Here is a 26,571-nt window from a genome sequence, read left to right on the forward strand (position 1 = left end):
GCCCAAATTAGTTTGCTGGTGTGTGGTTGTTGAGACCCCTGAACCACGAAATTGTTTGCACCTTATTTTCTCCTTATATCAGAGTAATCCTGAGTCCCCTGTTTGACCTCAATTATCCACTTTGAGACTGTACTTAAATCAGATTAGTTCTGTTACCAAACCCATTTCCCTTGGTGAGAAAGGCACATTCTCCCCCTCAACCAGTATTAGATCTGCTGCTCGCTGCGGATTAAGATAATGGCTTTCTCTTTTCTTTTTTCTTTCTTTTCTTTTTTTTCTTTTTTCTTTCTTTTCTCTCTTTCCTTTCTTTTTCTTTTTGTGTTCATAAGTCTCCATGGCTAATGTTTGTCTTTCCAACAAATTAGGTGTCTGGGTGGGTGAGGCAGCCTTAGTCCTTTTGGGCGTCAGTGTTGTAGACTGGGTGTCTTCTCAAGAACACATTTATTTCTCACAGTTCAGGAGCCTGGGAAGTCCAAGACCAAGGTGCCCGCAGATTTGGTGTCTGGTGAGTACCTGCTTCCCGGTTCACAGACCGGTGTGGTCGTCTTGCTCTGCCTTCACACATGGTGAAAGGGTGGAGGCAGCTCTCTGTAATATCTTTACAAAGACACTAATCTCATTCGTGGAGGCTCTGCCCTCATTGTTTAATCACCTAGCCCCACCCCCTAATACCATTGCAATGTGGGTTGAGATTTCAACATACCAGTTGTGTGGGGGGTACACAGACATTTGGTCTATAGCAAAGGCTGAGGGCCAAGCTCTGGACTGTAGTGAATTTTTCAAGGAGACTTATTTGTATATATTCTACCATGTTAACTACTACATGAATATTTTTATTTTAAACTTTAAAATGTGTGAGAATTTAGGAAACAGAAACAAGAGACTCCATCTCACCTAATCCAGCTACAGCCACAATGGGGCATCAGTATGTTTTAGTACAATGATAATTTTAGTATATGTATTATATTTGTACAATTTATACACCTTCATGTAACGTTTAAATTCTCATTATAACATATTCATAACACATTGGAGGCATATTAGTGCATATTGAAAGTTTATTAGTACACTTGGAACTGCATTGCATTCAGATAGCTGTGGACTGAAAGTAACATTTGAAGAAGTAAAAAGTACTGAGTTGATGACAAGATTTGACAGTGACAGACTTATCTGGTAAATTTTCTTTCCACTGGCATCTAAAATGTTCGAAATGGATGTGATAATTGATTAATTTTAAAAAGCGTTTACTGAGTACTTACTAAATGTCGAGAATCATACTAGAAGTTGGAGAGAAAGACATTTAAAGAGACATAATCCCCATCCCACAGTGAAATAGTGGTTAGACAGGTCTCCAAACAAGTAATTATAGTATATCGGAATAAATACTATAATTGAAAGTTGTGTGAGATGCAATGGAAGCAAGAAGTGGGAGCATATAACTTTGTCAGGCAAGAAATGCTTCATTAAATTTGTGGCATTTAGGATGAATCTTGAAGAATAAGTTGAAATTTGCTAGGACACAAACAGTATCTACTCACCCATGGCTGGAACTCAGCTACACTGCAATCAGTTACTAAAGGTGAAAATTAGAATGGAATTTAGAAATAGTGGTAGACCCGACTCCTGAGGAACTGGCTTATTAGATATATAAGGGGGGAAATTGACTCCTATATGGACCCCTTCTCCAAGTTTAACTTTTTGCCCCAATACTGCCCTTGTTTACTTTTAAGAATGCTGAGGTCATTGTTTTTTGCATTTTATCCAGAGTATTTAGTTATAAGCAGCACTAGAGACAGGCTTTCATGGACTATACTCCTCCTTGGCTGGCACTGAAATCTCTAAACACTTTATTTCTTAAATTAGCTATTTCGTGTGTGTCCCTTCCACTATACTCAGTGTCAGCAGGGACTATTTTCATTTTGTTTATTACTGTATCCCCATGCCTAATACAGTTGTTGGCATATAACTAAGTAGCTAATATATATTTATTGAATAAATAAATGAATGGACACTTTTCAGACCTCATCTGACTTGATGTTTTGCAGCGTTCTACACTATGGATTGTTCTCAACCTGGAATCTTTTCCCCCAGGTTTCCCTACTGGTTTCCCCACTTCTTTAGCCTTCCTTTATTGGCAAGTTTCGACCTCTTGATGAATCTTACAGCTTCAGAAATTGCTTTTCAAAGGGGAACACCTACATAGCCCACATAGGCACAAGTACAGCCTTAGTAATTACCTTAGTAAAAACCTCAGTCACCGTTTCATCATCTTAGAACAGAGTAGATATTTTTTAAATTTTAAATTTTTAAAATTTTTTTAAAAATTTTATTTTTGTTTAAAATATTACAGATGTCCCTTTTTCTCCCTAATGACCCGTTCAACCCCGTCCCTCCCCCCTCCCCCAGAGTAGATATTTTTTAACTGCATGGTGGCATTCCTTTGCTGTCCTCTTGTTACCTGTTATTAGGTTCTCCACAGCTCTTCCCCCCTCCCCCACCCCGCTTACCTGGCTTATTTTTACTTTCCTACACAAACGCTTGTTAGAATATAATTTTTGAAAGTTAAAAACATGACTCTTATTCAAATATAAAAGGAAAATATTTTAAATATTTTACTTAACAGGTTAAGTAATAAGAGAACATGAAAAATATTAAGACTGGTTCATAGAAAAAAAATCAAGGAACAGAAAATTTATATAGTCAAAGGAATGCCGAAATAAATTTGTCAGTGCAGATTCCTACAAGGCAAGAGACATAATATTTGGGGTTGTCTTTTACCAGATGCAAAACAATCAAATCTCTACCAGGAGATTTGTGTTTGTATTGCTAAGGACAGGAATTATTTGCATTGCTCTGTGACAGGAAGAGCAATTGCTATGTTATCAGTTGTCTACAGGTTAACCACTCCCTCTGTAAAGGTTGTAAAATAGTGTAGTCAAGAGAAAGTCAAGTGAAGATGCACACCCCTACATAATCAGATAATTCCCCGAGGGTCTGCTAAATTGTATCCTGCATTCCACTGAAAGGACCCCAGTAAGCAAAAGAGTTTGCTTATTTTCAAGTTTGGGGTATTTTTTCCTAAAACTCTTTACCCTAGACAAGAAAACTTTACTGTCTGTTTTCCTTTGTATCTGTCCTCCTTCACTCATAGGGTGTTTTTTCCTCTCTTTGTGCCCAGTTATATCTCTTTCTCTCTTTAAGTCTGGGCCCCAACTTGCTTTCTTTGAGCACATTTTAGTTTTTTTCTTCTTTCATCCTTAAGTGACGTGGCTGATCCTCAGTTCACTCTCTAACCATCCGAAGAGAAATTTGAAGTGTTAATTATTTTATTTGGGGGGATAGTAAGATGGTATTATTTTTACTAAAAATGGTCTTTAGTGGTTTGGAATATGTATATTCTAAGTTTTACTTTAAGCTCTGAGTATAAACTAGCATGTTATGTATTTACAGTCCCTGATTTTCTGTCTACTTGTTTTATCGATTACTAAGAGAGTGGTATTAAAATCTCTGACTCTAATTGTGGATTTGCCTTTCTTTTTTGTTCTATTAATTTTTATATCACGTATTTCTAAGCTTCCTGTGGGGCGTGTAGTGGAGGACTCTGGATGGGCAGAGGACAGCAGGAAGGGAGGCTCTCGATATGCAGGAGAAAAGAAAGGGGAAGTTGGAAGTAGGAAATGGGTTCTAACCTTTGGCGGGAGGACACCAAAACAGTGTATTCAGTTTTCCACAGGACCTAGAATGGTGTTTGGATTCAGGGATTTTTGGAAGGTGAAAACTCTGGCTTCTGCCAGGGTAGCATCATTGCTCCATTCTGGTTAGTCTAGTATAGCCAGTCTGACCTCTTAACTGGTGTCATCACCAACCAATCAATGCCAGCCTTGCTAAGAAAAAGTGGGTAAGAGGCAATGAAGAAAAGAGTAGTTCAGACTTCTTTTCTTAGGAGACATAATTCTTTCTTCCCACTTTCTCTTCTGTCATGAAAATTTGAAGAAAATTTTTATTTAAAAAAAATTAGAGCACAGCTTCACCTTCAAGGATTTTCCACATACAAAGCAACCCATAAAATATGTCCTTGGAATCATTAAGGTTTCTCTGGTACACATTTCAATAATACTTCTCTCTTTAGAAAATGTGGTTACATATGTCATGTTACTAGATTTTTGCAGCAACTCTCTTGAGTGAGGCAGTTATTACTAAGTCATTTTATAGAAGGGGAAAAAACACCAGTACTTTTTTGCTTTACTTTAGTAGCTTTGGTTTCCTTCAATTTGACATCTCATTTCTGGCACATAGTGTGGGGCCTCTGTAAATATTTGTTGGATAAATGCCATTTAAAATATTGGACTTGAGATTTTTTATTTTATGTAGTTTCAAAAAAATGAGATTCTCTTTTGGCCCTTTCCAATATTGCTTTTTTGAGTAGGAAGAAATCTTTTTGCAATGATTTAGACAAGTAAATTTTTATTTGGGAAAACTGAGTTACAATTGTCCCCTTGAGCTGTTATCCACCCCTAAAAAGGTACTGAAAAGCTATCACATATAATTAATGACTTAATTGGCTATATATATTTTCTTTCAGGCATGAAAATAAAATAATATTACAATGGAAAACTTACCTTAGGAGATAAGGGAAAAACCCTTTAATTCATTAAAATTTAAACCAGAACAATAATACCTTCATTACTTTAGAATAAAATTTGATATAAAAAGTTAGTGAGATGTAGTAGGATTATCACACTCTTTAGAATTTACTGAGTGATACTTGAAACTATTATAAATGGGAAAATAAAGACATCGTAGTGCTGCCAAGATGAATACTTTTTCAGATATCTAAAACATTACAACAAAGATACACACGAGGGCGCTCTAGTCAGTCAGAAATTGCAATTGTGTATGTATATGTTGCTTGGAATTAGACTTTTAAGACGTCAAGGCCAGTATTATACTTTTATAGGTGGAAGAAATAAGGCCTAAAGTAATTTTGACTCTATATGTCCTATTCTTTAGAGTAAATAAACTGGGTATTAAGATTTTTAAAAGATTGTACAGCAATCCCTTTTCAGTGAGTGTATGCTGGAGAATTTTGACTCTCATCTTGGCAACTATTTAAAGTCTTTACCCATGGCATGATATAATTTATAAGATGTAGGAAGAAACAATTAATTAGTATATTTTTATGAATTTTTGCTCCATGAAATGTTAATTTTGCTTTAGTTATACTTAAAGCTGATTCTCAACTGATTTCTTTGGATATGATCCTTAATCTTTTCCCCATCTCTGATATGTTCCTAGTTCCTTGGCTTTTATGAAAATATAGACTTACCAGGCTACCTGCAGATTTTCCAGAGAGAAGCCTGGAAACATCCACAAAGATTTATTTTACAAGGCTAGGTAGTGGGAAAGAAAGTATGTGATGGACCTCATTTTCTGATTTGTCTTTGTTAATTATCTGTTTGTGTGTGTATACACACACATGTTCAGTTCAATGCATGGCTATACACTTGATTATCTGAATTTGTCTTTTATGAATGGGAAGTTAAGCCTTTTCCTGTCCTTGAAAGTACTTGAAAATTCTATAATACAAAGCATGGGGTTTTTTAATAAAAAATGCAAATAATAGATTACATTACAAATACTAAATGTTGTGTTTTGTGTGTGTATGTTTTGTCAGTATTTAGTTAAACATATCAGGCAAGTAAAAATTTAATAGTACTCATATGATGCTATATGACCTGGCCCTGCCCACCACTCTGCTTCATTTCTTATTACTCCCCATTGAGTCATTCCATGCTGGTCACGCTGGTCTTTCTGCACAACAAACATGCCAAGCATCAGCCTGAAACAAGACCATTAGATTTTCTGTTCTCTCTGGAGTATTCTTATTAACTTTTTTCTTTGATTATTGGAATGAAAGCTCTAAGATATAGCAGGGGTCTTATCTGTCAATGATTAAGTATGGATCGCAATAGAAAACAGATGGCACACTGAAAATAATTCTAGAAAGGCTTATTAACAAAACGGTTATTTATTAAGGGGCTACTTACAAAGATACAAGTATAGGGAAACCACAAAGACTACTGAAGTATCTGGGGGCTGGTAGCAGCTGTGATGTTACCATCTTTAGACCCAGGGTGCCTAGAGGAATAGTTATAGTAGTTAGTAGAACCTAAAAGATACAGTATGGGAAGTTGGCTGCCTTGGAAGATAGGTGACCTTCAATGGAGAGACACAGCAGGTCCAAGATACCCTGTCAGTGAGGGAACCAAAACAATAAATACCCTGATCCCACTCTAATCTCCTGTCTGGGCTCCTTGTTGGCTGCATGTTTCACATAGCATATACTCTCCAGGTCCATCCATGCTGTCGTAAAAGGTAAGATTTCCTTCGTTTTTAAGCCGAGTAGTATTTCATTGTGTAAATGTACCACAGCTTTTTTATCCACTAATCTACTGATGGACACTTGGGCTGCTTCCAAATCTTGGCTGTTGTACATAACACTTCAATGAACATGGGGGTACATATATTCTTTTGAATTAGTGTTTCAGGTTTCTTTGGATATATTTCCAGAAGTGGAATCGCTGGGTCATAAGGCAGTTCCATTTTTAATTTTTTGAGGTAATAACTTCATATTGCTTTCCACAGTGGCTACACTAATCTATATTCCCTCCTTCATTACTTTGGATTGCTCATATTTCATGTATGAATATACCACACTTTATTTAGTTAGTTAGAGGTTGAATGGCATTTGAATTGTTTCTGTTTTTTGGCTATTATGAATAATGCTGCTATGAACATTTGTTTACAAGTTTTTGCATGGACATGTTTTCATTTTTCTTGGAAATATATGCCTAGTAGTGGAATTGCTAGTAACTATATGTAAGGTAACTATATGTTTTGCCTTTTTAAAAAAATTATTACTATTATTTTTTACCCTCACCCGAGGATATTCTTTCCATTGATTTTTAGAGACAGTAGGAGGGGGGGGGGAGAGAGAGAGAGAGAAAAACATTGATGTGAGGGAAACACATCGATTGGTTGCCTCTCGAACTCCCCCCCACTGGTTGGGAATCGAATCTGTAACCCTTCGGTGTGCAGGCCAACACTCTTAACAACTGAGCCACACTGGCAGGGATGGTCATTTCTCTTTTTAAATTTGAGTTTTAAGGGTTTATATTCTAGATATAAGTCCATTGTAGATATATGATTTGTAAATGTTTTCTCCCATTTTCTGAGTTCTCTTTCACTTTCTTGATAATATTCTTTGAAGCACAAAAGTTTATAATTTTGATAAAGCCCAATTTATTTATTTATTTCTTTTGTCACTTGTATTTTGGTGTTATAAGACTTTGACTAACCCAAGAGCATAAATATTTACTTCTAAATTTTTATTTCATTTGTTTGGGCTGCTATAACAAAATGCCACAGACAACAATAAATACTTATGAGTGGCTAATAAACAACAGAAATTTATTTCTCACAGTTTTGGAGACTAGGAAGTCCAAGATCAAGGTGCTGGCAGATTCGGTGTCTGATGAGGACCTGTTTCCTGGTTCATAGACTGCTGTTTCTTGCTGTATTCTCATGTAGCAGAAGGGGCAAGGGAGCTTTTTGGGGTCCCTTTCATGAGGGCAATAATCCCATTCATGAGGGTTCCACCTTCACGACCTAATCACCTCCCAGTTTCTACCTCCAAATACCATCACTTTGGGTATTGGGATTTAACATACGAATTTTGAGGGAACATAAATATTGAGGGTATATCAGTTTTCTTCAGCAAATTTTATAGTTTTAACTCTTACATTTAGGCCTATGATCCATTTCGAGTTAATTTTACACATAGACATTTTATTAAATATTGTTGGTACATAGGAAATATACATGTTTCATGTATAGATGCTAAGTGGTCTAGATTTGCTGTATGAAAATGGGCTTCCTGGAACACCACCATCTTAGATAACTCAGTATTTGGTACAGCAGCAAAAACTTAGCACTTTAAATCTGGCTGGGTTGTAGATAGAGACTGACATGTTAGATTTAGTGCAACTGTAGAATTAATACTCAAAACCCCTATGCTGCACAGTTTTCGCATATGCTGCATAAAAATGCTATATAGTTTCTCACTCATAAGCTGCTTACTCTATTAGTGTGCTAGCTGATTTTATGCCCTGAACTTGCTTAATGTTTTCATTTATATACAATAGAGTTTTATACCACATCGGTCAAACCATCTATTGCAAAATAATTTACAGTAAAATCATAATAAATTTATACAAAGTATCAATTTAACATTAATTTTCAAACTGTGAAAATCAATGAACCCTAAATCCGTAAATAAGTTGGTGAAGCAAAAGACATAAATGACAAAAAAAACTAGTCACTCTGTTGTGTATGTGCTTTTTGGATAGCTACATGGGGAAAATATATGGGAGGAGGCCTCATAAAAGGTAAAATTAGCAACGTGTAAAAATAATGCACAAAGAAGTAGGCTATCTCAACAAAATTGTGAAGAAAAACCACCCAAGAATCTGGTTCATCGTTTTGACATACTGACATCACAATCCAATTGAATGATACCCTGCAAGGAAAGCATCTTCACATTCTTGTGCTTCCAAAAAATTTTGGAGCAGATCGATAGCACAGTCTATTTAATTTATAGGTCATCATGTTTCTGTTTGCGTGCATATGGTTGAATATCTTTACTATTGAAAAGACTCTATTGATGGCATCACCTTGGCAACATAATAGTTCACATTCCCAGCGGATGTTTGAGCCCCCTCTACTTACTTGATAAGCCGTCATCGAACTTAGAACCTCTGATACATTATATGGTCTATTATTGTTCTAGCCTTGACTGGTTACTTAGAGATTGTGGCAGTGCAGTTCAGTTTTCATTTTGGTCAGAGGAAACCTTTTTTCTAAGACCCTATCTTCCAGACTCTTTACAACTCAATCTCAGTGGTGTCTACTGGGCACAAGAGAAACCAAACAAGGAAGTCACTGTGTTAATGAAAATATCATTATCGTTGCTTGGGGGAAAAACGTAAGTCCTTCATTTGGACACATTTAATTGATAGTTTCTATCTTCATTAGGTACCATAGTGTACATTCCCATCGAGAGTCCTGAGATCCACTCTGATTGGGCTGGTCTATTTATATATCCTGTCTCTGCAACAGTGGTTTTCAATTCTTTTTTTCCTGCTACAATATGCACAAAGAATGATTTTCATATGAGTTTGTATGCAGGTTACATACAATCCTGAAGTGTGTTCTCAAACTCTGCTCTTTGTCATTCAAGAAAGCGTGTCTGTGGTCTCTTGAGCACCATAGGGGAAGAGAGCCGTGGGCCTGGTGGGGAGTGCAGTGTTCATGGTGAAGGGTGAGTCCCTCCCTCCCCATAGCAAGACAAGTAAAATGGAGATGCTTAGAGGATCATGTGTTGTAAATTGTGTTTTGAGGGGAGTGCCTGCAAGAAAGGGGTATCCCAGATTTCCACACATCTGCTTAGACAGCACACCTGATCTATCACTTGTACCTCCTGAGCAAGGAAAGAGCAAATAGGAGAAAAATGGAGAGATGGAACAGTGGAGCAGCCTGCATTTCCCTGTATCAGGGTAAGGGTGTGAACATTTCTCAAAGTTGGGGAGCTGCAGAAGCTACCCCCTCGCTAAAGGTACCCTAACAGCAAGGGACTGAGTGACATGGGAACAGAGGTGGCAGAAGTAAATCTGGAACCAGATCTCTCAAGGCCAGGAGCTGAGTTGTGAAGAGGCTCTGGCCCCATCAGGATCTCTGGAGAACCCACACAGTAGCCTCAGGAGGACATAGGCAGTTGGACACCTGCCACACAGAAGATGCCTGTGGCCGTCATGGTGGAGAGCTGTCCAGATCTCCATTCAAGAAAGAACTTTTCAGCGGCAGGGAGTGCAGTTAGCTGACAGCATCCAGCTGCAACACCTTCATGGTCAGCTGCAGCATTTGAGCTGGGACCTGTGCTTTTTGTGGTTAGCCCCTAGTCACTGACAGAGCACAGAAGGGTTACTGAGACTTGGCCACTTCTGCCCAATGCAAGACTCCTCTAATGTGCAGTCTTTGCTCCAGAGCTCCTGGTTGGTTAGCCGAGACTTCGTCAGATCTCTGTTACAGTCTGAGGGTCTCCCTGCCAGATTCTGTTTCTCCCACCCTATCCTTTATCTTTGGCAGGTATTATTCCGTGATAAACATCTTGTCCTCCTTACTGTTGCATCTACTTCTTGGAGGACTCGTACTGACACAGTATCCTTGACCAGTTAGCATTTACCAGAAAAATAATGACAGCCTACTTCCTTCCCCAAGATGTTAAAGGGAAGGAAGAGATTCAACATAGTGTAGTTGGGCCCATGAGAGAAAAAAAGTTTCACATTTATACCCCCTGAGTTGAAGCTCTTCAGTAAACTGGTTCAGTAAACTGGGTAAGCATATATAAGTAAATCTTTCGTAGGCTTCCGTGGTTTGTGATTAGTAACAGTTACTAGAGTGCAGCAACAGCTTGGTGTCTTCTGGGGAACCCTGCTCTCAAAGACACTCCAGTGGAACCTCATTTCTATAAGTCTAAGGGTGTCAGAAATTCTCTTACAGCCGAAACTCTTAGAGCTACCCGGAAGATAAAAGAGCTTTGTTCTTGATAAAAGGAAAGAACTTTGTCCTTTTGCCCTGCACTTGTTTGGAACTGCTCAACCTTTAACCTCAGGTAGCAAGTTCACCCTATCAGCTTCTGGCCATTGTTTCCTGCTACAGCTACCGAGTCCTCTCCTCTCACCCCTCTGCCAAAGTCAGCAGCCAGACAGAGCCCAGAGTGGAAAGGACAGAACTTCAAACTGCTGATGAAATATATGTGTTCTGAGAAGGAGCTGAGGGGGCAGTTATGAATGGCAAGTTCCAAACAAATAAACGAGACGACTTCCAGAGAGCAAGCCCTAGTAGCAGCATAAAGAAATACCTTGGATAAACATACCGCACTATGCTACGTATGCGTCAAGGTGGGGGCAGGCAGTTACATGTATCTGGTCATGAATGAGTAATGAACAAGCAGATATTTCTTGGTGGTTGAATTATAATCACACCTATCAAGAGTACAGTATCTTGTAACAATTTGAAAAACATTTTAAATCAGTAGCCAATAAAATACTTAATGGCAAAACACTAAAAATATTCCCACTAAATCAAAGCACCACTATCTTCGTTGTTATAGAATCCTAGAAATTCTTACCAGTGCAGTGACACATGAAACAGAAATATGATCCGTTAGTAAATTATGACATGTCCATAAATGAAATATTGTATAGGCACTGAAATGATGTTTCCATGAATTTTGAAAGACATGAAAAATTGTGTATTGTGAATGAAAACATAGGATGCAAAACTGTTCTGGTCAACACCAGTAATCGGACAAATTGACAGTATGTGTCTCCTAACAGGATACACTAAGACATAACATCACTTCTATGGTGTTTTTGCCACGAAAGCATAACTTGAATCTAATCATGAGGAAACATCAGGCAACTCTAAACTAAGGGACATTCTACAAAATAACTGGTCTTTATTATTTAAAAATGTCAATGTCATGAAACACTAAGAAAGACTGAAAATTAAAAAGACATAACCAAAAGCAAAGCATGACCCACAATTTTCTTTTGTTATAAAGGACATTGTTGAGAAAATTGGAAAAACATGAACAAGATTAGATATAGTATTGTATCAATATTAATTTCCTGATTTGTTCATTGTACTGTGGTTATTGTAAGAGAATGCCTTGTTTTTAGAAAATGCACAATGAACTATTGATGAGTAAAGGGGCTTCATAAGTTACTCTCAAAAGGTTCAGAGGGGGAGAGAGAGAGAGGGACGGGTAAAGCAAGCATAGTCCAACATTAGCATTTAAGCAATCCGGGTGAAGTGGTGAAGGAAGTTCTTTGTACTGTTTTTGCAACTTTCCTGTAAATCTGAAATTATATCAAAATAAGCACAAGAGAAGAAAATGTTCAGTGTGATATTTCTTTAAAAACACGTATGATGGCCCCTGCCGGGTGACTCGGTTGGAGTGTTGTTTTTTACACCAAAAAAGGTTGCGGATTTGATTCCCAGTCAGCGCACGTACAGGAGGGAACTAATCGATGTTTCTTTCTCACATCGATGTTTCTCTCTCTCTCTCTCAAATCAATAAAAACATATCCTCCAGTGAGGATTAAAAAACATCTTTATCAGTCCTATCAGTTAGGAAATTCCAAGGGTTTTAGAAGCCCTGTGCCAGGAACAGGAGCAAAGATCAAGTATATGTATTTTTATTATTAACCACAGTATCACATAACAATATTAAAGAGTTTTATTCCTGGATAACTGGACAAATTATAGGATTAGGTTTGCACAGTTTTACTATCTTTTTTTTTGAGGATGTTTTTCCAATTACAGTTTACATTCAATATTATTTTGTATTAGTTTCAGGTGTACAGCATAGTGGTTAGACAATCATATACTTTACAAAGTGTGCCCCTGATATTTCTAGTACCCACCTGGCACTGTACATAGTTATCAAGGTATTATTGACCGTGTTCCCTGTGCTGTACTTTATAGCCATTGACTTTTGTAACCACCAATCTGTACTTCTCAATCCCTTCACCTTTTTCACCCAGTTCCCCAAACCCCCTCCCCTCTGGCAACCTTCAGTCTGTTCTCTGTATCTGTGATTTACTATCATTTTGAAGTGTTTCTAACTCTTAGTTCTGAATTTAATATCAAAATTCTACTTCCAGGAGATAGTGGCAAGTAATGACAATAAAGTCATTAATGTCAATATATTGTCTTAAATCCTCGTGGCCTGGTTATAATTTGTTAATAAACTTATTTGACATGTTTATTTCCCTCTTAATCTTTTTGTTTATTTTTCATCTCTTAAAATGGAGAATAAATATTTTAAGTCAGTATGAAAGGAAATAAACCATTGATGTTAGAAACAGAGGTCTGTTAGCAATAGCACAGAAATAGTTTTGTTAAATATCATATTTGCAGCTTACCTATAAACTTCATTAACAATTTAATTTATAATGGGTCAGCAGATGGTAAAATAGTTTAAAATTTACAAGTGTAAAATGAAGTAGGAAAAGAAAATCATTTAAGATATCTATGCTAGAGAATCATCATTTAAGGTGGTGTCCAATAAAATAATTAGAAGTTTGGTCTGGAAAAAAACATTTCATTATTTAAAACAGTATATGCAAACAGTGGAAAAAATCCAACAGATTGCTGGCAAGGTGCTGGTTTGCGTAGTTTCTGAAACTCTAGGATTTGGACTGGAACACATTGGAAACTTGGGCAGGCAGATGCTTTATAGATCCTGGGATGATTCTGTCGCCAAGCGTTTCTTTCACATCTGTCCCTTCATTTCCATTCCCGGTGCTACCAACCTATTTCAGCTCCTTATGTCTTCTCCCACGGTCTGTGGTAATAATCATTTGATTGGAGCTTCCCCTTCTCTGGATTAATCTTAATACTGTAGTTCTTTCGATTGTTCTTCATAACCTCTTAAATGAAATCAAGCTTCTCAGCTAAGCATTCAGAATCCACTGCGAATTCTAGCCTCTCTCCCTGTCTGACCTGAATACCTCATGTCTCCTGAGGACTCAGAGGCGTGGAAATAAAAACAACAGACTCACCTTCACAGAAATAAACAGCACTCTCCTAGCTCAGCCCCAGCCCCACTGCTGCAAACCCCTATTATTTCCGAGGCTCCTTCCCTTTTTCTTCGTCTCTGTTGTTTTCTACCTGGGTTCTCAGCTAAGGTACCCACATCCTGATGAGCACCTTAATAAGAAGAGCAACACTAAAGACTGCTCATTTCTCAGTGTGTACAAATATCAAATTATTATGATCTACACTGAAACTAATATTATATGTCAATGATACCTCAGTTTTTTTAAAAGGAAAAAATAACACTAAAGATTTCTGTGAACCAGACACTGGGTCACACTGTTCACGTATGTTACCTGAGCAAATCCTCACAATCCCCTGTGCAGGAGGCACCAGTAAGAATTAGTAAGTGGCAATGCCAAGATAAAGCCCCGAAGACCAACTCCAAAAGCCTAGCTCTCAACCACCAACGCACTATGAGGACACCTTCCAATGTCACCATGCACTGCTGAGGATGAGGAATCCCAGAGACGCTATGCCCCTGAGCTGCCTTCTGTGTTTCTATCTTATAGTGCTTCTCTCCCTGCTGAAAGTCATTGGTGCTGCTCTCACCAGAGCCTGGGGCCCAGACCCGCACCATTCAAGTCACTGGTGAGCTGGAAGCTTTGATGTATGGAAGCTTCACTCTGTCTCTGGGCTGCAAGATCTAAGGTGAACAGTGGCCACTAGGATGAACTCAGAATCCCTACCCCCCTCACTAGTGGACTGGGATGGGAGGCAGAAGCATTTTTTTGGGGGGGGAGGGGGAATAGCTCTTTGAATGTTAGAATATATATCTTCCTTTTTAAGTTGACAAAATTTGGTTAAAAATAAGCAAACAAAAAGTTCAAATCCCCCCTCTCCTAGCTTCCCATAATATGGTTATTAGGCAGAGTCTCTGTAATTTTTTTCTGGGAGGTTATTCAGTTTCTCATATATATATAAACAGATTCCTGGCAGGCCCCAACTCATGAGACGACTCCTGAGTCGAGCCCTTTTTAGACACAGAGTTGAACATTAACCCCTACAATTCCTATATGAACCTTGAATCCACCAAATGGAAACATACCCCAAACCAGCCCTGTGCTTCCTTACAATATCTCATGACCCTTTCTTCACCTAAACCTTACCACCTCTCCCTCCTCAAATCCTATCTTTTTATAAATTAAAAAAACATATATCTTTATTGATTTCAGAGAGAGGAAGGGAGAGGGAGGAAGGGAGATAGAAACATCAATGACGAGAGAGTCATTGATCAGCTGTCTTCTGCACACTTCCTACTGGAAATTGAGCCGGCAACCTGGGCATGTGCCCTGACCAGGAATCGAACCACGATCTCCTGGATCCTAGGTCGATGCTCAACAGCTGAGCCACGTCCAGCTGGGCTCAAATCCTATCTTTTAATGCATAGGTCCAAGGTTCCTTTTCTGGGAATCCTTTATTGAGCACCACAGAAGGACCTCTCTCTCCCTGCTCTGAACTCCTAAGTGCTCTAAGTCACTTTTCTGGCACTTGGTAATGGACATTTGTTTTGTCTGCGCAGAATCTCTTTCCACTGTCCAATAACGGGACCTACCTCCACCTATTTTCCTTTCCACTCCAGCCATTTAATTCTGGTGCAGATACTGATCACAGTACCCCATTATACTGGACATGGGGTAACATATACCCAGCATTATAAAATCCTACTGCTTTGGCCTCAGAGATTAGTGGGGGATCAGGACATGTGACCAAAGCAGACCAGTCACTCTCCCTGGGACCTACATTTATACAAGTGAGAAAAAGGACATTCTCTCTTTTGTCTGGGTCAAAAGCTCACATGGTATTAAGAGGTGCTTTGGTGTGTGTGTATATGTGTGTTTCCCCAATAATTTTGTTTCAGTCCCTCAGTCTACTACTTTATTCTTGCCAGTTGTGTGAACCAATAAATCCCCTTTATTGCTTAAGCCAGTGTGAATTAGTTGCTGCTACTTGAAACAAAGAGCCTGCCCCTATATATGATTAATATAAGTACAAGCTCTTGCTGGCAAAGACTGCACCTTTTTCATATTTGTATCTCCCTAGCACCCAGCACAGTGGTAATCAATTGCAAAATATAAGCCCAATAATATGTTCTATGAATGAATAACTTTGTATGCTATGCCTCAGTTGACAAGCTAGGATTAAACTGCTTATTTCTTCTTGGGTACTTTGTCTCTACATGCATTTAGTTACTACCATGTATACACTTGTGTTTTGTTATGTGGTCTGGTCTGAATGACAAGGCTGTACTAGTCAGGGTTCTCTAGATAAATTAAGCAAGGAAGAAATTTACTGGAAATATGTGGAGTATCCTATATATTCATAAGGAAAGCTGAACATTTGGATGTTCCCAAGTGACATTGGCCAAGGCTGGATCTTGTGTACACTCCTGGTCCTGGAGGAAGGAACCACTTAAACTACATATACTTAGCGAGAGGAAGGGTAGTTTCTCACAGAAAAGTTAATACTGGGAGACAAGACCCTTCTAAGGTAGACAGGAAAGTCCAACTTAGTCAGAATTGCAGGGATAAAAAAAGAAGTGTAATATATGGTTCCTGCCTGCTTTCAAGAGTGAGGAAACAAGACTTATACATGTGAAAATAAATATAATGAACAGATTAAGGCAGCATAATATTAGCATTGAATTGAAAGTGCAGGAGGTAGATGCTGTGGTAGCAAGGAGTGGCTTCCTAAAAACTCATGGCTGTTTTCCAAGCATTTTGAGGCCTCTGTGTTTCTTTAGTCTTGAAATGCCCTTTTCTTTTGTCAAAATTCCATCTATCCCACCTCATGATATTTCCCGGTACCAACTGCCATAAATTGGGTTCCCCGGGAAACAGACTCAGAGATTTACTGGAGGAAGTTTATTTGGGAGTACTATGGGGCTAGGGTTCCCAGATAAAAGACAGGATGCCCAGTTAACTTTGAATTTCAGATAAAGAACAAATAATGCAATATTTGGGACATGCTTATATTAAAAATTATTCTCGTTGACCTGAAATTCAAATTTAACTGGGTGTTCTGTATCTGTATTTGCTAAATCTGGCAACTCTATCTAGGGAACACCACCTAAACTCACAAAGAAACGTAATGTCAAAGAGAAGAAATCTCTCTCTCCTGTACTCAAAATGCTCCAATAGCTTCCCATATCACTTAAGGTAGAAATAATCTTTGTTGTGGCCTAGAAGCTCCTACACGGTCTTCTGACTTAATTGTCTTCTCTCCCTTGTTCGCTGAACTACAGTCACGCTGGACAATTTAAAGTTTCTCAAATGCATAATGCACGTTCAGTCCCAGATGAGGGAGCGGAGCATTCCTGCTCCCCCCTCCCCTCCCCTCCCCTCCCCTCCCCTCCCCTCCCCTCCCCTCCCCTCCCCTCCCCTCCCCTCCCCTCCCCTCCCCTCCCCTCCCCTCCCCTCCCCTCCCCCTCCCCTCCCTCTCCCCTTTCCCCTCCTCGTGTGTAAAAGGCACCCAGCTCTTTCTTGTCTTTCTTGTGGTTCAGCACAATTTTAGTTCTCACTGCACTCTCAGGCAGGTGTATATTTCTACATCAGTTGAGGTCTATTTCATCTGCATCTCGAAAACCCTCTCCAGGGAAAAGGAGAGTATATTTCTCTGCTACTTTAGGGTTTGAGTTAGAGCCTAAGCCTCTTAAATCCTGGTATGTGTGTGTTGGGGGGTGTCTCTCAGTGGTTGCATGATGGCCACCCACATTCCCTTAGATTGGAAAACTGGGAAGAAAAAGTAGAAATAAATGAATCTCCCCTACCTTGGAAATTAGTTCTTTCAACAGATTGCGTTAGCACTTGAAATCACTGCCTTAACTACTAAAATTGATTAAATTAGCAGCTCTGTATTTTGCCAAGACTTTTATAGATTCCCCCCGCCCCCATTCTCAACAAATTAAAACCTGGCTTGGAGGGGAGTGTAGTAGACTGGAGACATTTCTCCTCCTGTCGCTGGATGCTGGTGTAGCAAGCTTTGGCGGGTGGGTGGAGGGAGAGAGAGTAATCAAAGAATTTATATGCATATATGCACAACCCAAGGACACAGACAGTGGTGGGGAGAGGGACTGGGGAGGGGGAAGGGACAGGGTGGAACGGGCCATTGGGGAGAAAAAGGGACATCTGTAATATTTTAAACAAAAATAAAATAAAAAAAAACCCCCAAAAAACTTAATTCTTGATTACTGCTTCTGGTGTCTCATATCAGGACTGCAGTGTGGGTGAATGGGAGGGAAACTGATGTAGCATTGAAGAGTTTCATAAATATTTGTAATTTGGGGTTTTTAAGTCATTGATTCACAGAAGGTGATTATTATAAGAAATAGAGTTGTTTGATTTCAAAGGTAAAGCTAGATCTTTGGTAATATGTTAATGAATTGAGTAAAATATTCCATGATATAAATGGCAGACCTAATGCAAAGTAACAGATTTAAAACATTTTAAATTTGTCATAAAATATAATAACTGCTAGCAGTCATATTTACTGTCCAAAAAGATGAAACTCTCCAAAATCTAGAAAAAAATATGATGTTTGGCTTAAATAATGCAAAAGGGAGTGGTAAAATGATGAAGAAATATGTTTTATAATGTTCAAAGTAATATACTTTTGACTTCCAATTCAAATGAAACACATATTTTTACTAAACTCTGTACTCACATCAGCTTTCAAAGTATGCGTTTTTGCTTGTGTTATAATTGGAAGTGAAAATAGGACACAAAAGTATATATATATTCTAAATATAGGATGATCACAGCAGTGTTGTGTTTTTTTTAAAGCTGTGCCTGACTAAAAGACCCAAAGGAAATGCACTGAAATATTATTAATGGCTATCTTCTGGATTGGGGCTATAAACATGATTTTTTATTTCTTTCTGACATTTTCAAAATCTTTTATAATGAGGATGTATTTATTTTATGTTTACCAAATGAATGAAAAGCTGTTTTTAAAAGTAAGCAATTTATTTCCCACACTGTATTGTGTTTATTAAGTAGAATATTTTCTTTCTTTATGCTCCTCATGACTGTTAGGGAGAGTGGCCTGAGCAAGGATTAAACGCTAAAGTGGATGCTGGGATGCACCAATGAGCTCCATACGGTGTTGCCAGGAAGTGGGTATCAGAACACGTGTCAACACACTTTGGTCTTCAAAGTAATCAGGACACTGAATAGTCATAATTTCAGCATAACTCTCCTCCCTCTGTGACTAGATTGTTTTGCCTTTGAACTGCCCACTGGAAAGGCCAGGTGTGTAAATGCTGAGATCTTGCTAAGCTTGACAGCCGCTTTCCTTCAGCACATTTTGTTTTATGTAATGATTTCAGTGTAGGAATGTCTGGCGTCAAGCGGTAGGGAAATACAAGGTGCTAAAATAAGGTAGAGCAATATAATTAAAAGGCTGTGGAGTTGCCTGTTGATTGCTGAGGTTTCTGCAGATTTTATCTACAGACCCAGCCAATTGTACTGATGAGGAAGACATCAGTACAGCCAGGAACAAAGGGAGGAAAAATGTCTTTGATCATCTGTTTGACTGAAAGTAATAGTCGCAATTTACTTGAGTATTTTATAGGTGCCAAACTCATCCAAAATAACTCTTTTCTCATCTACTTTTAATGTAGCTATTGGTACTGGTTTGTACAAATTTTGTTCAAACGTCTTTAGGAAAACAGGCATGCATTTGTCTGGTTTACCTCCATATTGGAGTGCAAAAGAAAAATGTCAGGTGTGAAATCATGAATCCTATCGATGTTGCCAAGGTAGACAGATTCATGAATTAGTTACTTGCAAGAAGATCATAATTAACATGTTTATAACAGTAACTATTTCTTCAGGCTCTATTCTGCCCCATCTCTGTACTCTAAGAAGAAATTCACTTTTATTAAACTTGTATGGAGAGCCTTAGGGGAGATCCCTAGTGCCACATTTCAAAGACCATCTTTAAAATTTTATAAATGAATGGTTAAAATGAATTTCCAAAGATTTTTTCAATGTTTCCCTGTCAGAGAGGAGACCTTGGATAATCATTTAAAATGACAAATAAAAGAAAGAATCCAATGTATACAACAAGTATATGTAGAAATCACAAAAATAGAGGTTTCCAGGACAGAATGAGCCTTGATGGGTGCCCCACCTGAGAGTGTTCAAAATAAGACGTAGCTCTGAAACCTGCCAAAAAACACTTTGAAATTTACTAATACCTTTGTGCCTGTTAGAGTCGAGGGCTAATTGACCAAGGCAGCAAGGAGGGAGAGGATGGGCTGGAATATTGGTTGAAGGGGAAGCTTCCCAGACCTAGAACATGGTCAGGAGTAGATAATGACCCTCAAGATCTGGCAAATCAGAAGTGGACAGCACAGGTGCTGGGTGAAGCAAAGCCTACATCTAAGCAAACCTGGATGAGTCAGTCAGGCCCAGGTAGATGATGGTGCAAGGGTGGAACCAAGAGTGAAGGAATAGTAGAGTTGAGTTGGATGACTAGTCTACCTGTAAGAGATCTGATGCTAACTCCAGGCAGATAGTGTCAGAATTGAGTTGAATTATAGGATACTGGGCTGATATTGTAGATAATTGCTTTTAGGGGGGGAAACACCCACACATCAGGTGACAAGAAGTGCCAGGAGTGAAGCATTCTGTGTGAGTAGTAAAAGAGAAACACACAGGAGGAAGAGTAAGTTTTCCCTATTCATATGCACAGACCATTATTACTCATTTTATTTCTTATGTTGTGAACAGAGGACTGAGATCTAACTTTCCTAAATTTTCTAAACATTCTAAATTCCTGGAATTATCTATCTATCTATCTATCTATCTATCTATCTATCTATCTATCTATCTATCTATGTATCTATCATCTATCTATCTATCTATCTATCTATCTATCTATCTATCTATCTATATCTATCATCTATCTATCATCTATCATCTATCATCTATCATCTATCTATCATCATCTATCTATCTGTCATCTATCACCTATCTATCATTGTCATCTACAGCTTTATTGAGATATAAAGTTCACATACCATACAATTCACTCAAAGTTATAATTCATTAGTTTTTAAGTATATTCACAGATTTTTGCAACCATTATCACAATCAGTTTTAGAACATTTTATCACCCCCAAAAGAAACTTCATATCCATTTAACCCAGAAAATACTCTGCATTTATCCCAACTCCCCCAGCAGCTCTAGGCAACCACTAATCTAATCTATTTAAAAAATATATATATCTATATATATCTTTATTGATTTCAGAGAGGAAGGGAGAGGGAGAGAGAGAGAAACATCAATGGTAAGAGTCATCATTGATTGGCTGCCTTCTGCACTCCCCCTGAGTGGAGATGGAGCTGCAACCCAAGCATGTGCCGTGATCTCCTGGATCATAGGTCAATGCTCAACCGCTGAGCCATGCCCGGCCAGGCTAATCTACTTTCTGTCTCTATAGAATTACCTACTCTGGACATCTCATATAAATGGAATTGTGTGGTCTTTTAGGCCTGACTTTTTTCACTTAACACTATTTCTTTAAGGCTCACTCATGATGTAGCATATATCAATTCTTCATTCTTTTTTATTGCCAAGTAATATTTTGTTGTATGGTTACACACATTTTACTTATCCATTCATCAGTTGATGGGCATTTCAGTTGTTTCCCACTTTTTGGCTATTATAAATAATGTTATTATAAATAGACATGTCCAAGTTTCTTTTATAGATGTATGTTTTCACCTGTCCTGAGTGGAATTGCTGGGTCATGTAGTAACGCTATGTTTAATCTTTTGACAAACTGCCAGGCTGTTTTAACGTGGATACACCATTTCACATTCCCACCAATAGCATATAAAGGTTTCAGTTTCTTCACATCCTCAAGGTTGTGAAGTGGTATCTCACTGTGGTTTTGATTTGCATATCCCTAATGGCCAGTATTGTACGTCTCTGCATTATGAGTATGCCTTCATAACATAGAGCATAATTTCATTTGCTCTTGGTCATTTATATATTGCTTACATATCTGAATGTCTATTCAGATCCTTTGTCCTTTTATAATTGGGTTATTGGTCTTTTTATTACTGAGTTGCATGAGTTTTAAAATATGTTCTGGATACCACTCTATTATCAGGTATATGATTTGCAAATAGTTTCTCCCATTCTGTGGGTTTTCTTTTCTCTTTCTTGATGATGTCCTTTTAAGCATAAAAGTTTTTCATTTTTGTGAAGTCCAACTTACCCATTTTTCCTTTCGTCAGTTGTGCTATTGGTGTTATATCTATGAAGGGTTTGCCTAGCCCCAAACCACAAAGATTTATTCCTATATTTTCTTCTAAGAATTTTATAGTTTTAGCACTTACATTTAGGTCTACAGTCCATCTGAGTAGATTTTTGTGTGTGGTGTGAGGAAGGGGTCCAACTTCATTCTTTTGCATGTTGATATTCAGTTGTTCCAGCACCATTTGTTGAAAGACTTATTTATCTTTTTGGGGGTAAATATTAATAATATCTAAAATTTGTTGAGCACTATGCATCTGCTAAGCACTGTTCCAAGGCTTTTACATCTGTTACCTTATTTAACCCTCACATAACTCTAAGGGGATGATTGAGGAGAGAAGTGTGGAGAGAAGGAAGCTGAATGTTAATTGTTTCTCAGGGCCAAGAAGAAGAACTAGGAGGTAAACCATCCCTTTTATTTTTTTCCGCTTGCTTCTAATACCAGTGTCTGTGACTGGACTCCCTGATATGGATGGCATAGTGTTACGGAGAAAACAAAAGTAAAGGATAGGGGATCTGCTCAAATCTTATTTTGCTGCTATCAAGAGGAATGGTATTATGACCAGAAAAGGTGACAAGATAAGAGGCAAGCAAATATCTTGATAGGGGTGATGATGCTTCGAGAATACTGTAATAAAATCTCATTGAGTTTAAAGCTCTTGGCCCAGAGGGATCATAGCTTAGAATGAAAGATCTTATAGATGAGATAACTCATTTGTTGCCATCATTTTAATTGAAATGCGGGCAACAGGGTGCTAGAAGACTGAAGACTTGCTGTTTTTTTTAAATGAATTAGGGACTTAATTCTGTCAATCCTAGAAGAAAGCTTGGTAGCCAGTGCAGACAAAATCCTAGAATGGCTTTTAAAGTGTAGGAAGAGAAGGGGTGGGCAGTAGGAGGTGGCATGAGTTCACCACTCAAGCTGACATTGATTTGTTAGTAATCCTCTCTCTGTATGTGTGCTAATAACGTTTAGTAGCTTGCAATACCAGCTCTCCACAAATTATATTTTCAGGTTGAAAACAGTATTTGAAGGGATAGGAGTAGTGTTAACAATTTGGAGAATTTGTAATTCTTTTCCAACAATAATTTTAGCACTTTAAAGAAAATTATTTTTGTGCGCCGCTGCTTTTCCTTGCTGACTTGCTCAATTAGATCTGTTCCATTTACATAAGAACATAAATATTTTAGAGTAAAACCCAATTTAATAAATGAACAAACTTATTAAGATGTAATTACTTTCCTAAGTTCTATGTTTTAAAAGTCATAATTAGAATATGGGTTACAAACTATTCTACTTGGAGCCTTTAGGGAGGTGTGTCTTATCTTGCTGTAATTTTATTTGGTTTAAAGCTAAACATGCATTAATATGGAATGAAAGACTTATAATTAGAGTCATTTCATATTGGTAAAGCAAAGTTTTATTAAAAACATATGTAGAATTATTATTTAAGATGGAGAAATGGGGAAGAAAAGCACCCCAAGAAGGAATTTCTGATTAGGCTTCATCTTTCCCCACATATAAATAATTGTATACATTATTGATGAACATAAAGTCTAGATGTGAATGTGGATAGCATGGATCTAAGTAGAAAAGTACGAAAGCGTGCCTGGAATTAATACAAGTCAGCTTTAGGATAGTGATTTTCTGTGGGGAGAGAGAAAAGGAGAATCGAGGGGGTAGGGCTTTAGTTGTATCTGTAATATATTACTTTTAAAAAGAGTAAGAAAGAGGGTGGGTTTCTCTTATTTTCTGTGTGTTTGAAATATTTCATTAATTGAAAATTTGAAAACAAAGAAGAACATAAGCAGCTTAATTCTCTGATTGCTTTTCTAAAGGATCCAAGTGTTTATCTCCTGTTGATTTGAGAACATTGTTAAATAGGCTTAAAGGGTGCCTGGGGAGTTTATTTGTACAATCTTAGCCTATACTAATAATAACAACAGCTATAGTTTATTAAGCACGTAGAATGTGCCAGGCACTATTCGAGATGCTTTAATTATTCTCTCTACTGCTCTGATGATAACTGGATGAAAAATGTATTCCTTCATTCCCATTTAACAGATGGCAAGGTGAGCTGTAGTTCAAATTACTGCTGGTGATAAAATATGCTAAGTGAAAACTCAGACTTCCAAATATCAAGTTTAATATCCCAAAGATCATTTCTCATCTAATAGAGCTTTCTCTCTTTCTTTTTAAAAATATATCTTTTATCAATTTCAAAGAGAGGAAAGGAGAGGCAGAGAGAGAGAGAGAGAAAAACATCAATGATGAGAGAGAATCATTGATCAGCTGCCTCCTGTATGCCCCCTGCTGGGGACCTAGCCCAAAACCTGGGCATGTGCCCTGATGGAGAATCAAATCACGATCTCCTGGATCACAGGTTGATGCTCAACTGCTAAGCCACGCTGGCCAGGCTAATGGAGCTTTCTTTTTCCCAAAAGTTATTTCTACATTTTAATATGTTCACTTGAGAAAAATCAGAAAAGTATGGGCAGGGAAAAAGAAGATTAAAAAATTGCCTATAATTTCACTATCACCCAGAGAAAATTACTGCTAGTATATTAATAAGCACCTTTTATATGTTTTCCACGCATAAATTTGTATGAACTTTCAAATGCTGTGAGAAGAAATTGTGTCAGAATTTCTGTATTAGTATTGCTTATGGCACATAATATAGAATAAATTATAAATTTGGATTTTATTCCATACATGTCTGTGTATTTTTAAAAGCAGAGTTTTAAACTGAAAAAATCTTCTTTAAAGAAGCATATATGCAAAAGAAATTATATAGGCTACTTTTAAAAAAATCCTGGTGTTTACTACCTTGATCTATCTAATAGAAAGACCAACTGAACAGTAAATTGTAGAATCAATAAGGAGTATATTACCTGTTGTGGATAGTTTATTTCAAAGGACAGGTGTACCTTCACTTTAAGAAAAAAGAAAAATGACTATATAAAATATGGAAACCAATATTTCTAAATTTTAAACTTCTATCATGTAATTATAATCCAAAATGCTCAAAAAAAGAAACGTAAGCCCTGGCAGTGTGGCTCGTTTGGGCGTCATCCTGTGCACTGAAAGGCTGTTGGTTCGATTCCGGTCAGGGTACATGCCCGGGTTGTGGGCTCGATCCCCAGTAGGGGGCATGCAGGAGGCAGCCGATCAATGACTCATCACTGATGTTTCTATCTCTCTCTCTCTCCCTCTCGCTTCCTCTCTCTGAAATCAATAAAGACATATATATTTTTTAAAAGGATAAAAATTAAAAAGGGGGTTCAACCACTCCCACTGGCTGAAAGTAGAGTCAAGGTTCTGGGGAAAAAGAAATCTCATTTTTCTGTGAATCTTTGTTCTCATTTCTATTTTCTTTTGCAATTTACTGAATCAGACTACTTGGGAGACATACCAAAGAGTTTAAAATTTAGACTTTGTTCAACAGTTTGAAATTCATTCCAGAAAAAACAGCTTGGCTCTATGCATGATTTGATTTCAGAATTTCAGTTGACTTCATCTGCAGCTGCTCATGGCAAAACTAATCAACAGACATAGGTCAGCTCTAGAAAGGAGGTTTTTGTTTTTTAAAACTTCCATGGGAAAGCGTTGTCTTCTTTGGTAGAAACAAAACCAAATTATTTTCACCAGGAAGGTAAGGAGTTTTGTACAGGACCTTAGTTAACTAGCACATTTCTGGTTTGGTTTCTGGGACAGGTACATACCTGAATTTCTCATTTCTTAATACAGTTGTGTCATTCACATAAAAAGAACTGTGTGCTCCCTCTGGCCTCCCACAGCCCTCTATTAGAGATAATACTGTAATTGTTTTTGCGTCTTTGCCCTCTACTAAATTATGAGCTTGGTTAGGTCAGAGACGATACTGTCTTCATGATGCCTAGTGGGCCCTCAATAAATGAATGAATAGCCTTGGCCAGTGGGGCTCAGTTGGTTGGGCATTGTCCCGTGCACCAAAAAGGTTGTTGGTTTGATTCCTGATCAGGGCACATTCCTAGGTTGTGGGCTCAATCCCTGCTGGGGGTGTGCAGGCGGTATCTCTCTCTCCCTCTCCCTTCTTCTCTCTCTAAAAGTCAATGAAAAATATATTTTTTTAAAAAAGAATGAATAAATATTAAGGGCAGATAAATAAATGTCATGGGCAGCTAGGAAGATCATTTGGCACTAGGCCTACATGTGGAACATCAGTGAAGACTCTGAAATCTCACTGGGCAAAGCCTTCTATGTGATGGTCAGAAACCCTGAGCAATCTTAAGTTGCCAAAAATTCAAAGAATTTAGTCACACATTGACTGCTTTTTGTGTATAGTCCACACCCAGCACTCACAGTCTCTAATTTGATACAAAGCAGAAATAACTGTAATCCAGGTACTGACTTAGAATCTTTACACATATTTCTTATTAAATTATAATGGCCCTATGTGGTAAGTGTTATTAGCTGCTATTTTATAGGTTAAATAACTAAATTCATAAAGCTAACTAAGTCCATGATCACTGAGCCAGGAAGAGGTGGAACTGGTCTTTGAATTCACTTCTGCCTTATCCTTCCACCATATCTTCTGTTAT

The 26,571-nt window shown here is 37.9% G+C and overlaps 1 long non-coding RNA gene across 1 annotated transcript in view; it reads left to right on the top strand.

Moving 5' to 3' along the window:
• Nucleotides 1-26,571, top strand: part of LOC308568990 — a 62,129-nt gene that overhangs the window by 667 nt on the left and 34,891 nt on the right. The window contains exon 2 of the long non-coding RNA XR_014000539.1: nucleotides 455-505. This is a non-coding gene — a long non-coding RNA (uncharacterized lncRNA). The remainder of the gene's footprint in view (nucleotides 1-454; nucleotides 506-26,571) is intronic.

Source organism: Miniopterus schreibersii (genome assembly GCF_964146895.1).
Source record: "Miniopterus schreibersii genome assembly, chromosome: 16".
Lineage (NCBI taxonomy): Eukaryota > Metazoa > Chordata > Mammalia > Chiroptera > Miniopteridae > Miniopterus > Miniopterus schreibersii.